At 36.4% G+C, this 16,276-nt stretch overlaps 1 pseudogene; it reads left to right on the top strand.

Annotated features, from left to right (window-relative positions):
* Positions 1-546: 546 nt before the first annotated feature.
* Positions 547-868, top strand: LOC114684717 (annotated as a pseudogene).
* Positions 869-16,276: the final 15,408 nt, after the last annotated feature.

The raw sequence follows: 16,276 nt of genomic DNA, 5'->3' as shown, positions 1-16,276 counted from the left end.
CCAGGACAGGCTCCAAAGCTACAGAGAAACCCTGTTTTGAAAAACCAAAAAAAAAAAAAAAAAAAAAATTAAAAATTCTATTGATTCAAAGTCTATTTAATTTTCAATGTTTATATAAGATTCAAATTCTATTACCTTCAACGCCATACATAATTATCCTAACTTCATGGCATCAGTCTACACTAGTCTCAAACTGTTCACTTAGCTTTATATTATTTTTGTTTTAAAATGACTGAAAAAAATTAAAATTTTGATTTCGAACCACAATAATCATGTAAAATGCAAGCTTCATATCAGATGCATTTTATATTACAAGTCAATCATACCAATTGTTAAGATTTTTAAACCCATTGCCCACATCTACAATCACCATGTGTCAATCCAGTGGGAAAGCTGCCAAAAGTTTTTGTTCCCTGATTCTTTACAAATATGGCCTTACCACTATTTTACCATACATCAAATTAGAAATTCTAAGACTATTACTGTCATGTCATATAAGTTTTGTGTTCACTAAATACAAAATGTGTAATAATCGCTTCTGCCACCATGCTGAAAGTTCCTAAGACTCACAGGACATTCTGCAAGAGATGTGGCAAGCACCAACCCCCCGAAGTGGCATAGTACAAGAAAGGCCAGGGTTCTTTGTATGCCCAGGGAAAGTGGTGGTATGACAGGAAACAGGGTGGCTATGGTGGGCAGACTAAGCCTATTTTCTGCAAAAAGGCTAGAAATACAAAGAAGATTTTGTTGAGATTCGAGTGTGTTGAGCCCAACTGCAGATCTAAGAGGATGCTGGCCATTAAGAGATGCAAGAACCTTTGATCTGGGAGAGGAGAAGAAGAGAAAGGGCCGAGTGATCCAGTTCTAAGCTGATCTTGTCATGAAGATGATAAAATCATGAGCTTTTACTCAAAAAAGTGTAATAATTTTGATATTGGCCCCATTGTTTTTATGCTAGTCTTAAGAAATACTGTGAACAATACGTATTAGTGTTAGGTTTTAGTTGGATTCTTACATCTCAGGGCTGTGGAGAAAGAACAATATTTGTTCTTAGTTTTAGAGTTGGAAAATAGAAGTTGAGGGTAGGTAAGCAAATTACCCAAGGTGAACATTGAGAAAGTTGCATAGTTAGAAGTCAGAAATAATTTTTTTCATCATAAATGTTTGCAGTTTCTTTTCATAGGTGACATTGGTTCCTGACAAAAATTGAGTAACACTGTGCCAAAATCAAAAGCAACATATGAATGAATAACATTTTGACCTGAAAATTGTCAGGAGTCATGTGACTACAAAACCTACACTATGATTAACATATTCACTAGAGATGTGTACACAAACTCAAGAATATATGACTGCATAATATTGGCAGAAAACCATATAGTTAGGTTATAATGTTATTAAGACTCATTTAACACAACAGATAAAATTCTAACTAAATACCTGGTCTGTTCTACCTCTGGCTCAATTTTTGTCTCTTTGATATCAAATGTGTACATTTTTAGTCTAAGATTCAGAGTTACTTTACATAGTTTTCACTGTTCTGCAATGCTTTTTTGTCATTGCTGTATCAGAAAATTTATCTTTAAATTGCATACAATTTTAAAAATAATTTATAACTCTTTGTTCCTTAGAATTGACTATGCTATTATATTAATTTAGAAATGTATGCCTTAATTGTATACAATTATATGAACCATAAATAATGTATCATGAATGGTGCATGAAATAAATTTCCTAAGTATAGATTTTTAGATCTGATGTGATTTAAGGCTATATTTAGCCACATTGTGACTTAGGAAACAGCAAAGAAACTCACTGTGGTTTTGGACTGTGCTACTCTTAATGGGAATTTAAAGTAGCTCTTCAGAATCGGACCTAAGGGATAGAGAGTCTATTTCAGACAGGCTAAATAGTTGCAACAACCGGGAGTGTGGATACCAAAGTGCAGTCCTTCTCAACAAAAGGCATGCAAGGAAAAATTGCAGCAGTAATCAGTGGACTTTGAACAGCAGAATTGGGCATTAGAGTATAGGAGAGTATGTAATCAAAGATTCTTGATTTTTTTTTTTTTTTTGCTGCTTTTAGCAAATACATGAAATTTTCTAATTGTAGCTTTCAAACATTACTTAGTGTTGGACTTAGCTTTGTAGCTACTATACCTGATGTACTAGATTCAATACCCACTACTATTGGAGAAATTATTTTGGCCACTCCACGTAGTTAAAAGGATATTTATTTAATGGCGTAACTCACAAATTAAGTGAAAGGTAGGTCGCAGGGTCTGGGGAAGGTGTATCGCAGTCCAGCAGTGTTCTCCAGAGCTCTGCACAATTCAGCATCCCGGCACAGAGAGAGTGCACAGAGAGAGCGCTGGCCCATTCAGCTCTCAGGTCTCCAGGTGCCTCCCCTCACCCCGCCTCGTAGGCGTGACAGTTGCCAGAGTCTCAATGGGGGTTGGAACTTCCAGATCCAAGCTGGAATGGCTACTCACTACACACTACCACACAAAACAGAAAGGAACTTTAATCAAAAGAAAAATAGTAAACAAATACTAAATGTAAGTATTATCTATAGAAAAATAAAATATAACAGGAAAATTATTTCAAAGGAGAATGTTTCAAAACTACTTTGTAGCCAGCTTCCCAGCAGTGAGGAAGATGAAACAGAAAACACTTAGTGTAACTTGCTTTTATTTTATTTTATTTTATTTTTGGTTTTTAGACGAGGTTTCTCTGTGTAGCTTTGCTTCTTTCCTGGAACTCACTCTATAGCCCAGGCTGGCCTAGAACTCACAGAGATCCGCCTGTCTCTGCCTCCCGAGTGCTAGGATTTAAGGCGTGCGCCACCATGGCCTGGCTAGTAACTCGCTTTTAAATACTGACTTCTGCATGGGACTTTGAGTGAGCGTGGTTTGCTCAGAAATCATCTTTAAAGGTCAGATGGGAGGACAAAGAAATTTAAGGACAGTCTCACCACCATTGCCCAATTATTGGAAGTAGTTGCTCTGCATGAGAGGAAGCATTAGAATAACAATTGTTCTATTGCAGAAGCAGACCAAAGAAACATGGATTCCCCCTCTGTGATGCCTTTGGAACAGCCTGGATTTCCACATATACAGGAGATTCATGCCTAGAAGTTATAAGAGGTCAGAGCTCTAGGAAGCTCAGGTATCCATTGATTCCATGAAAGAAACTTCCATCACCACCACCCCACCCTTTAATGAAGAGGCTCAGTGGGAACTCCAATGCCTCCTGGCAAAATGAAGAGTGAAAACCCTCCTAAAGCATTTGGAGTTGAGTTTTCAGCAGGGTGAGATATGAGAATGTACTTCCAGTATTCTACATAGAGCAATTTAGTTTGACTAGCACCTTTTGTTGAAAATGCTGCCGTTTCTCCAATGTGTATGTTGGCTTCTTTCTACAAAACCAGATGGCTGTAAGGTTGTGGCCTATATTCAGGCTCAGTATGGGATTGTGAATAAGAACTCTCAAGGGGTAGGAGTAGGGAGAATATAATGGAATAAAGTCTCCAACATGAATAATGGAGTAGAAAGGCATAAATTTAGTGGAAGATCGAAGGGCCGAAGGGCAAAGTAGAGAATGGGATGTGGGGAGGGATAAACAATACTAAACTTAATAAGTAATATTTCACATGGAAACCTAGCTACTATTGTAAAAGCTTACATATATATACATATATAATATAAAAGCTTATATATATAAAATACAAAAGCATATATATATATATATATATATATATATATATATATATATATATATATATATATAAAAATCTGGTGCCACAACTAGGCAATGAACGCTAATATAAAAAGTTTGGTGTCAAGGAAGAGCTACATTTTTGGATTTCTGAGTCAGTAAGATTCTTCTTTTTTAATTAATTAATTTATTTTACATCTTGACTGCAGTTTCCCTTCCCTTCTCTTTTCCCAGTCCCTCTCCAACACCTCCCCCTTATCCCCTTTCAATTTATTCCTCAGTTCCTATTCAGAAAAGAGCAGGCTTCCCATGGATAGCAACAAAACATGGCATATCAAGTTGCAGTAAGACTAAGCACCACCCCTTGTATTAATGCTGGGCAAGGTGACCCAGTATGTGGAACAGGGTTCCAAAAGACAGCACAAGAGTCAAGGACAGCCCTTGCTCCCACTGGTATGAGTCCCACTAAAAGGCCAAGCTATACAGCTGTTAAATATATGCAGATGGCCTAGGTCTGTCCCATGCAGGCCCTGATTGTTGGTTCACTCTCTGTGAGCCCCTATGAGCACAGGAAAATTGATTCTGTGGGTTTTCTTGTGATGTTCTTGACCCCTCTAGATCCTGCAATCTTTCCTCCCTCTCTTAAGCAGGATTCCCTGAGCTATGCCTAATATTTGGTTGCTGTCCTCTATCTCTGTTTCCATCAGTTGCTGGATGAAGTCTCTCTGATGATAACTGGGCTAGGCACCAATCTAAGAGTATAGCAGAATATCATTAGACATCATTACATTGACCTTATTTTTTTTTCCAGTCATGTTTGGTTCTATACTGGGTTTCTGGGACATCCATCCTCTGGACCCTGGCACTTTAGGCAGTGTCAAGGGTGGGTTAACTCTCAAGGCATGGGTATGCAGCTGGACCGGTCATTGATAGGCCACTTCCACAATCTGTGTAACCTTTAACCCAGCACATCCCAAAGGCAGGACAAAATGTAGGCCAAAGGTTATGTGGCTAGGTTGGTGTCCCAATCCCTCCATGGGAAGGAAGTCTTGCCTGGTCACAGGAGATGACTAGTTCAAGCATCAAATCACCTATTGCTGTGAGTCTTAGCTGGGGTCATCCTTTTGGATTCTGGTAGTTGCCCTTGCACCAGGTTTCTACTTTACCCCAAAATGCTCCCCGCTTCCCAGTCTTACCTTCTAGTATGCTTTTCTTCTGTTGCCCCCCAAAAACCTGATCCCTCATGTTCCCATACTCACCCACCCCGATTCGAACCATGAAATCTTTTCAATTTCCCCTTCCCAGGGAGCTCTGAGCATCACTTTCAAGTCCTTATTGTTACCTAGTCTCTCTAGGTTTGTAGATTATATATATATATGTGTGTGTGTGTGTGTGTGTGTGTGTGTGTGTGTTTGTGTGTGTATACATATATACGTCTATGTGTATGTCTTTCTATATAAAACATTATATATGTGTATGCATGTATATGTCTATATAACATTATGTATATATGTGTATATTTATAAACATAGATAGATGACAGATATAGATATATATCTTTACTTTTAAAAGTAAAGCATATCCTTAATTTTATGTGTAATATTCACTTACAGGAGAGTACATACAATGTTTGTCTTTCTGGGTCTGGGTTACCTCACTCAGGATTATTTTTTTCTAGTTCCTTTCATTTGCTTGCAAACTTCCTGATGTCAATGTTTTTAGAGGCTGAGTAATACTCCATTGTGTGAATTTACCATGTTTTCTATATCTATTCTTTTGCTGAGGGGTATCTAGGCCATTTCCAAGTTCTGGCTATTATTAATAAGCTGATATGAACATATAGTTGAACAAGTGCCCTTGTAGTATGATTGAGCATCCTTTGGGTGTATGCTCAAGAGAGGTATAGCTGGGTCTTGGGGGAGATTGATTCCCAATTTTCTGGGAAACTGTCATATTGATTTCCAAAGTGGCTGTACTGTTTGTACTCCCACCAGCAATGGATGAGTCTTACCCTTACTTCACATTCTGTCCAGCATGAGCTGTCATTTATGTTTTTGATCATAGCCATTCTGACAGGTGCAAGATGGAATATCAGAGTCACTTTGATTTGCATTTCCCTGATGGCTAAGGATGTTGAATATTTCTGCAAGTGTTTCCTTGCCATTTGATATTCTTCTGTTGAGCTTTCTCTGTTTAAATCTGTACCCCATATTTTAATTGGATTATTTGGTTTGTTGATATCTAGTTTCTTAAATTCTTCATAGATTTTGTAAATCATCCCTCTGTCAGATGTGGGGTTGCTGAAGATTTTTTTCCATTCTGTTTGTTGCAATTTTATCCTATTAACAGTGTCCTTTGCCTTACATAAGTGTTTTAGTTTTAAGAGGCTCTATTTATTAATTGTTGATTTTAGTATATGTGCTATGGTTCTATTCAGGAATTGTCTCCTGTGTCAGTGTTCAAAGCAATTTCCCACTTTCTCTTCAGTCAGGTTTAGTGTATCTGGATTTATGTTGAGGTCTTGGATCCACGGGGGCAGGAAGACTGTAAAATCCAGAGACTCAGGGAGTTTGCTATGAGAGTGTACTAAGAGTAGTATAGAGAAGCTATACACATAAAGTCTCACCAGTATGACTCCTTAAACATGTGCTGAGCAAGGGCAACAACAATAGACATGCCAAACTGGACAGGGAAAGACTCAAGACCTCAAGCCTACTCAGAGCACTACAGGCAATTAAAGAATGCCGAGAGAGGGAGAAATAGTCTTCCCCAGTGAAGAAGACATCAATTGGTTATCCGTTACAAATACTCAGCCCTGAAAACATTCGTCCAAATAACATTATACTGACTGAGAAAGTTTTATTTAAGAATATGCATGTATATGTATATACATATATACATTTGGCAACAATTAATGTAAAAAGAAGCCATGGATTTGATAAAGATGTTAGGATACATGCAAGTGTTCTGAGGGAGGCAAGGAGAGGGAGAAATGATGTGATTATATTATATTCTCAAAAATTAAAAAAGAAAAATGATATGATACCATAGAATCAAAAAATGCCTCACACTGATTCAAAGAATAGATATTATAATAGTGATACATAGTTTAAGTTTTCCTGTGTCCCACCTGGCCAGTAGTTGGGAAAAATCTCTCACCCACAGCCCCACAGCCTATATTTCTTTCCTGGCTACTAGCCAATCAGCATTTTATTAAACCAGTGTACAAAGCATTATCCCACAGCATGATAGGCATGATAATAATAGTGTATTTGTTCCTCTCAACCATCCCTTACTTCATATTGGTTATAGTTTTTTTTTTCCCAGTGACATATTGAATACCTGTAGGATAAAACTTACTATGCTTTAGTCCAGAACTAATCAAAACTTGTCAGGCAGGAGTTAAAGCAAGAGTGGTCACGGAGAAGTTCCCAGGAAGGAAGACCCTGAGAACTTCTAGGATTACTCTTCATTTTCTAGTGACTTGCCAATATCACTCCATTTCTTTTTACAAAATAGCCCTTTTCTTGCCAAAATGGGAGGTTCAGTTAACTGTTGGTATTAATATTTCACTTTTTCTAAGTTTTAGGTTAATGATTTGCTTGACACACATTGGATTTTGTCTGAAGACCATTAAGGGAACAACTTAAGGAAATTTGAAATTTAGGTTTATACATGGGCTATTAGTTCAAAATTTTTATTTGAGGGAAAAATATCTGTAAAGCAGTTTACAAGAATATTCTTAAAAGGAGAAATGACAGTTTAACAGAGAGAAATAATTGAAAACAGAAGTTTTTTTGCTTACTATGTCCATTAAAATGTTAAAGAAAAAGCCATTTGCAGTGATTTTCATTTGTTTATAGTCTGTGTAATTAATTTTCATGTAGCTATTTTGATTCTGCAGAGTTGACCCAGGTCAACTTTTATTTTATTCAGAATATTCAGAAATGGTAATTTCAGAAAATGCAAAAATACATTTATATAAAATACAGACAGGCTTAAGGAAGCATTTTTTATTATTCTCTCATATAATACATCCCAAACAGTTTCCCCTCTTTCCACTCCTCCAAGTTCCTCCTCATCTCCCTTCTTCCCCAGATCCACTCCTCCACCTTGCCATTCAGAAAAGAGCACCTTCCAGGGATATCAACTGAATGGCATAGCAAATTACAATGAGACTAGCTATATACCCTCACATCAGGGCTGGGCAAGGCAACCCAGTAGGAGGAAAAGGGTTCAAGCACAGGCACAAGAGTCAGAGATAGCCCCCACTCCCACGGTTAAAAGTCCTGCAAGGACATGAAGCTACTCAATCATAATATCTATGCAGAGGACTTAGTTCAGACACATAATGGGTCAGTGGTGGTCAACTCAGTCTCTGTGAGCCCCTAGAAGCCATTCTTAGTTGATTCTGCGGGTCAGGTCTTCTGGTGTCCTGTAACCCTCTAGTTCTTACTATTTTATTATCGCTGTAAATACATGTACTATACCTTTATTGGCAAATTCCAGGGAATCATTTTTGACTTAGTTAACATTTAAATCTGCTCCTAAAGTGAGGATTTACAAACTCAAGTTCTCCATACTTAAATCATGTAAGACACACAAGACAATGGGAGGAATCCTCCTGTCACCATTAAGTTAAATTGATTTTAAAGTAATTATCTTGATATGCTTTAGTGCATCTCACCTCATTTGATTCTAAAATTAAACATTGTTAGAAGAACCTGGAGGGGGTATGAGGTCCTGAACTCCAGCAAGGCAAGCCTGTGATTTCAGAAACACAAGGGAAGTCTTACCTCTATGGGTCACCTAAACGTGTGCCTTATTACAATTAAATGTCAGAACATCCTGACATCCATTGTTTTCAAAATTTCACTCTAACCTTGGTTGCTAAATACCTTTATAATAAGCAGATGACACCATCTCCTTTATCTGACAGATCTGAAAATTTGACAAGTAATGTCATGAAATATAAACTTGCTGAATTTGGGAATTAGTAAATTAGTCTCTTAGTGAAGATGTGCTCTCAGCCTCAAGGACTTCCTTAGAGCTTGATTGTCATCACTCAGATTTTTCAGCTTACTTCTCTGTGTATATAAACACACAAACTTGCACACACATACACACATGGCTACTAAAAGAGAATGAGTAAACACGAAAAATTATTTTAGACATTATGTTAAAAATATAATTATATATTTAAAATAATTAAATTATATATTTAGAATAATTAAATTATTTCAAATATTAAGTTAATGACATAATTAAATAGTATAGTTTAAAGATATATCATTTTATAATAAGAAAAGATTTCAGTCTTGGAGTTTAGAGAATATCTGACTGAAAAATTCTTGTGTTTTTCCTATGGTACCTCTTTTGTCCTATGTAGATAATTATCTTCAATTTCTTAATAATAGTTCATTTATTTATCTTTTATAGTGAATACAGAAAAGAAAGTGAATACTTTCTTCTCCATTATTCTGCATATGTGTGTGTTACAAAATATAAGTTCCTTAAGGTATGCCTATCATATAGCAATATGAATGTGAATAAAGTAATAAAGTAGTATCTCCAGTAGTTAATAACTACTTTCAAATGAAGAACTAGTTTTCTCCTAGGGATCTCACTGGGGAAACAAACCACTCCTAAGGGCCAGCCTCATGCCCAGCCGTAGATGAACAACACAAAACAAACTCAATTAATCTTTGGAAGTTCATCATCTTAACAATGTTTAGTCAGGAATTTTTTTCTTTCTTTTGTTTGTCTGCTTTACAAATCCTTTGGTTTGAGGTTTTTAATGGGATCCCTCTGTGTGAGAACATGCGTGTCTGTATCTATAACTGCTTCTTGTGCTTTTTCTTTGGCTCCAGCTCTTTCTTGTTTAATTGTTTTGTCGTATTCTGAGTTGTTTGCTCTTGTTTAATCTTATCTTATATTATTATTATTCTTTAGATACCTCTTCATTTTCTAAGAGGAGACAAAAGGAGATGGGTCTGGATTGGAGGGGATGTGGACCAGAACTGGAAGAAGTGTGGAAAAGGGAAATAGTACTCTGACTATATTACATAAAAAATCTATTTTCAGTAAAATAAAAAAGAGAGGGATTGAGACAGGACCATGGGATATCCAAGGTTGTTCTGAACTACATAGAATAGCCCTGTCTCAAAGATCAACACAATTCTGAAAGGCAAAGGGTATTGAACATGATTATTTTATTCTTGATCATTTAAAACAATTTAGATACCTGTTTATTTTCTAAGGAGAGACACAAAAAGAGTGGGTGTGGACAGTAAGGGAGGTGGGGATGATCTCAGAAGGGTTGGGAGAGAGGAAATTGAAATCAGAATATATTGTATGAAAAAAGTCTATTTTCAATAAAAAAATAGAAAAAATATAAAGTCACTGTATTCTAAAATTTCTCTATTTATTTGTCTTCAATTTATCTACAACCGAGGTGGTGATTCTCTGAGCTTCTTAGAATACACACACACACACACACACACACACACACACACACACACACACACACAAGTACGTGTGTGTATATATATTCTATTTATGCATTATGAAATTGGAAATTACTATATTCTATTTATGCATTATGATATTGGCTAGGTGTTGGGATCAGATACTCACTGTACAATTGGCCTGAATGAAAATGACACTGATATCTGATTTCTTTAAGACTATTCCCTATCTTCAGGGCCACAATGATAATCTGTATTCTTTGAAGTCAGTTTCAGTTTAATGACCTGTAATCCCTAAATTTCTTATTATTTCCTTTTTTCTGATACACATTTATGTTGATGAAATGCCACAGATCACTCAGCTAAAGCTTGGGAAAAGTTTAAGGTTGCACACTTGTCAGTGTGTTGGCATCTTTATTCCAAGGAAACTGGCTTTTGTTTCATTCTTTGTCTGTGTCTGTAATTATCACTCGTCTATTCATTGCTAGAGGGTCACAGTTAATTGTGTTTATGACTCCATGGCAAAATGGGTGTTCACTTAACCAAAATATGTCTGGTCACGCATACCTGGTAACAATGAAGTCCTGTGTATGTCACCTCTAGGAACACTATGTCCATCTCTTCAATCCATGGGTCTGAAGTAGTGCATCACTCTGCTGTCACTGCTGTAGCAACACTCACATTTTCTTTGCATGAGTCCTGACACTTGGCCACACCATCCAGAGATCAAATTATTGCTTTAACAGTAACTTCCCTTATTATTTATTCCCTTTATTATTACCCATGATGAGGCATTCCATTCCTACTACTGTTCAGAAGTAAGCTAAGAACTTCTCAAATAGAGAAGTTATCTGCAAAGGATGGCAATACTGACATTTAAACTAAATGCCCAAGGTTAATTCTAAGATGATGTAAGAATTTAGGAATGTGCATTGAAATCTATGGAGGAGTCTTTAACATTATGGAAAAGCATATGCTGATTAAAAACAATAAAATTAAGTTCTACATATGAATCCATCTAAAAACAAATAAGAGGCAGAGGTTGTAGACATTAAATCAATACTGAAATGATAATCTAAATTATCAATAAGGATATTAGCAAATACCAGAATGCATAGGTGAATGAAAGTGGCAGAGATTTTCTAAATGCTGGGTAAACAAAAATGAAAATCTAGACTACATGCTAACTACAAGAAAACAACTAAATCTTAAGGCTAAAGTGGGAGATGGGAAGGCAAAAGTACCAAACAAAGTACATGCTTGTGGAACAATGGTACTAACCAATGAATTATATTTAAAGAAGAAAAATGAAAATTATCACTATTTTATAATGGTGATAATAAATGATTAATTATATCATACAATAACTGTGAAATGATAAAAATTATAGAGATAAAGAATAAGAACACGCATAATACAATTAATGGGATAAATCCATAGAGTCAATTTAATGATCAAAGGAATTTATTTGGGAGTAAACTCACAACCATGGGAGATTTATTGTAGGGTCCAGGAAAGCTGAACAATGTCGCATGCTAAAACAGCTTGGTCCAAGATCTCAGCATCCAAAACCACGAGGTAACCAAGAGGGGCCAGCATAGGTGCATCTCAGATCTTTAGGGTACCCAGTGACCATGCCCCAGAGGCCAGCACCTCAAGGTCACAGGCAGATGTAACAGCTACAGCTGCTTCACTAGGGGTAATTGTGTACATTTTGTCTGTCTCATAAGAAATATACATTGTTTTTATTAGTTTTGTGATAAAGACTGAATTCTAATGACTATTTGATTTGAAAGTCGTAAATTTGAAAAGAGGAAGTATGATCAAAATAAATTTTCAGAAGTTTCCATTCATGATTCAACCTTTTGTACAACATGTGTATTATTGGTTTTATTTATTGATCTGTGACATGAATTAAATCTGAGTAAAATTATGCTTAGAGATAGTTACCTTGAGATTTCACTTTGAAGAATTATTTCACCTACAACAGGAGATACATGAGCACCTACTTCTCATTTACACATCTATTGTATTGAAAGATCTCTATTTAGAGATGAATTCTTTCATATGAAAGTATTTCATGGCCAGGAGAAGTGATCAGATTCATGTGGCATGTTTATAGTGTCTCTGTAGCTCTGCTTCTGTCTGTGTCTGTCTGTGTCTGTCTGTCTCTCTGTCACTGTCTCTTTCTCTTACACACACACACACACACACACACACACACACACACACACACACACAATCCCATTTTATATTACTAAAATTATTTAAGACTGGTGTCTATATACATCCACCCATCTATTGTCAGGTTAATACAATATAGGAGCGTACCTACTTAAAAGTGGGTTTGTTCAGAGAATTTGAAATGTAGACTGACTACCCCTCCATTACACCCAAACAAATGATAATCCAGAAAAACCTACAAAATCTAAATGGTAAAATTTGATACTAACAGCTACTAAACATCAATCTTCTAGTGTGCATCTTTGCTTTTCACTTGTTACAGCATGGGATGATTGTGTAATTGTGTAATCTTTCTCAATTCAAAAAAAAAATAATAATAATACCACTCACTTTGACCAGGCATTTTCTCCACATGGTAATGCAATGTTTATGATTTTGGGAAGACATCCACAGCTATACCACTTTTAAATAGAATCATTACATTCTTTAATTTATTAGTAGCCTAAGAAGAAGACTGGGTAATTGCTATTTTCTGTGCTTATTTTTTTCCTAAATATTGTTCCTCATTTGATAATTATAGCCATGTTTCCTGGCATCATGAGCATGGCCAAATAGAATTTGTGATAGTTTTAATAGGCGAGTTGATACAATCTATAATTACTTGGGCAGAGTCTCAATTAGGTATGATCTAAATCAGGTGGGTCCATGGAGACTTTTTTTTTTTTGACAATATTACTTGATATGGGAAGACTGAGTGCGGGAGGCAGTGGGTGACACAATTCTCTTAGTTTGAGTTCTGGACTGTAATGAGAGGAGGAACAGAGCTGAGCAGTAAGCATGTCTACATTTGTTCTCTTTCTGCTCTTGACTATGGGTGTGATTAAGCTCCCCAACTATTTTTCCACAATAAAGGACTGTAACCAGACTACAAACCAAACAAACCCCTGCTCTCCTATTTCATCTGTCAGGCTATTTGATTACAGCAGCAGAATGAGAAGGGGGCACATCTGTGTTTCCTTTACTCAAAACATGGGGAAAAAAAGCACTTGTTTACTAGAATAAATATCTCAAGTTCTAACTCTGAAGTATAATACAAAGGCACTAACACGTAAATTAAGGTTAGAAGATTCTAGTAAAGACTTACTGATTCATAAAAGATTACAGGAAATTACAAGTAGATATGCAATATAAAGCCACTTGCTGAGTGAAGGCAACAACAACAACAACAACAAAAAAAAAACCCACAAGATTGATACCAACATACATGATACCAACTTTATGTGATTAGAATATTCTGTTCAGTGGAAATAAAATAAAATGCATTGTATCAGCTTTGTCATTTTTAGCTGTGTGGATTGGGATATGTAATGATTTTCCCTTATATATAAGAGAGTATATTAAAATATAGCTTAAAGAGTAGTGGTCTTAGATGACATAATGTGGACTGTTGAGCATATGATATCACAATGAACATCTGTTGTTAATTCCAATACAAAACTGGATTAGGCTTCTTTCAATATTTAAAACATCTAGTTATTCTGAAACACATTTTCCCAGTATCATATCTGTGAGATGTCTTTTGTAATATGCCTATTTCATTGTAGTTTCCATAGCTTAATAAATCATATATAATCATTTGTGTAAGCAAAATTAAATATGTTTTTGAATGAATAATTTTAAAATAAGTACTTGAAAATTATAACACTTATTTTTTAGATAGTAGGGGACTTGTTAGGGGCTAGAAAGACGATTCAGTGTCATCTTGCTGCTGTTGCAGATGAGGGGAGTTCCAGTCCCACCAACACTCAGGCAGCTCTTAAGTGCTAATAATTGCAATTCAAGGGTAATTGACACCCTTTTCTGACCTCTAGGGCTACTCGTACTCATGTGACATATATTTATAGAGGTACATAAATATTTATACTAATATATATTTTTAAAACACCATGAGAATTGCAATGTTATTTTAATCTTTCACCTATTTGTGTAAGAATAGTTCACCATACACAGTATAAAATGTACACTATCACTTTTTGTCCCCCATAGCTAATGTTACTTACTTTTGGCACCATATTGCACTTTAATTAAGAGCATTTCTAGAGAATTACAATGCGAAGTTTCTGCATTTCTAATTAAAAGAAAAAGCACACTTAGCTATTTCATTAGAATGTGAATGATACTATTAAGAGCAGATAATGATTTAGGGAAATAAACTTGCATTAGGGTGAACTTTAGTGCAGAGTACACAAAACAAAACTGCAGTGCACACTAACTGGTTATTTAAAGTGGCCTAGATGATTTCATGGTTGCCAGACACTGTCACACAGATATGCAGAGGAGTGTTTCATCTTGGTTACTCACTCCAGAAACTCCAGTCTTAAAATTGAGGCTTGTATGACTTAATATAAATGAGAATGATGTTTCATAGATAATGAATTCTTGTATGTGTATGTGAAAGAGAAGGAACTTTAAATTTTCTAAGAGGATGCTCATGTAAATAGACAATCAACATTCTTCACATAAGCAAAACTCAGACTTTCTAGTTGCTTTCTCCATGATTGTAACGCAATCGCTATAATTGTACAGACAGAGCACTCTCACTTTGCAGCATTTGCAAAAACAATTAACAACAAAATCAGAAAAATTTGCAAGATAATGGAGCCAATAAATCGATAAAATTAGGAATGGCATATTGTGGTGGTAATCTAATTGTACTGAAATATTATTTTGATTGTATGTTAATAAATAAAGTTGTCTGGGGGTCAGAGCATTAGAGCCATAGCAAGAGTGTGGCGGTGGTGGCACACGCCTTTAATCCCATAAGATCTCTGTATGTTCAGGGATACAGTCAGCATTAGAGACATATACCTTTAAGACCTAGGGGGCTGTACATTCAGACAGTGACGAGGCAGTCATGTGTTTGGGTTTACAACCAATGAGAAGGCAGAACAACATACTTTAAAAGAACGAACCGACAGGAAGTAGGTCTCTTTTCGCGAAGCTGGGACAGCAGGAGGAAGGGTGAGATTTTAGCTCTGAGCTCTGACCTCTCGGCTTTCTCTTTTACATTGTTTCTGTGTTTCTTATTTAATAAGACGGTTGGTTACATCTACATCTGGCGCCCAACGTGACAAGAATCCATTAAAAACTGCTTGGCTTGGCGGCAGGCCTGCTTTCCCGCAAGGGCGGCAGGCGGGCGGCGGCGGCGGCGGCGGCGGCGGCGGCGATCGGCTACTTAGTCCGAGCAGCGGCTTTAGTTCTGCTTGACCTCAGGCTGGACTATCGGTGAGCTGCTTGCTTAAATCCTGCTTGCTTAAAGCCGGTGCTACAAACAACTCAGAGTTGCCCTGCCGAACAGGGCCCTGCCTGTAAAGCCAACGCACGTGGTCGGAGCGTAAGGAAGCCAGACCCAAGCCTTGATTCGGCACAAGAGGGAACACGTGGCTGCATTTAAACTTTAGCCAGCTACGCTTTCTTGCTCTCTCTCTCTCTCTCTCTCTCTCTCTCTCTCTCTCTCTCTCTCTTTGGATTTACACCTGGGACACTAGGTGGCTGCTTTGAAAATCCCCTCGGATTTCTACTGTTCTACGCAGATTTGGTAAGTCATAATATATCAGATATTTTAAAGGAAACTATCTAAAAGAGAATTTTTTTTCCACATTAAAAAACAAATGGGTTTTATGTGTACATTGGAAGAAAATTGGTTTTTGTTCGAAATTTTAGGCAGTCTGGCAATGGAGCAACTATATAATATTAGTATTTGTGGAATTATGCACCTTATCACTATAATAATCCACATTTTAATATTTAAAAAGATAGTCAATTTAAGTGCCAGGATAACAGCTTTAGAAGAACTTGTTAAACCTGTAAAAATTCAGACAGAAGAAATTAACAGTGAAGTTGTTTCAA

Source organism: Peromyscus leucopus, chromosome 14 (genome assembly GCF_004664715.2).
Source record: "Peromyscus leucopus breed LL Stock chromosome 14, UCI_PerLeu_2.1, whole genome shotgun sequence".
NCBI classification, from domain to species: Eukaryota; Metazoa; Chordata; class Mammalia; order Rodentia; family Cricetidae; genus Peromyscus; species Peromyscus leucopus.
The sequence above is the reverse complement of the archived record's forward strand: the minus strand, read 5'-3'. Positions and strand labels throughout refer to the sequence as shown.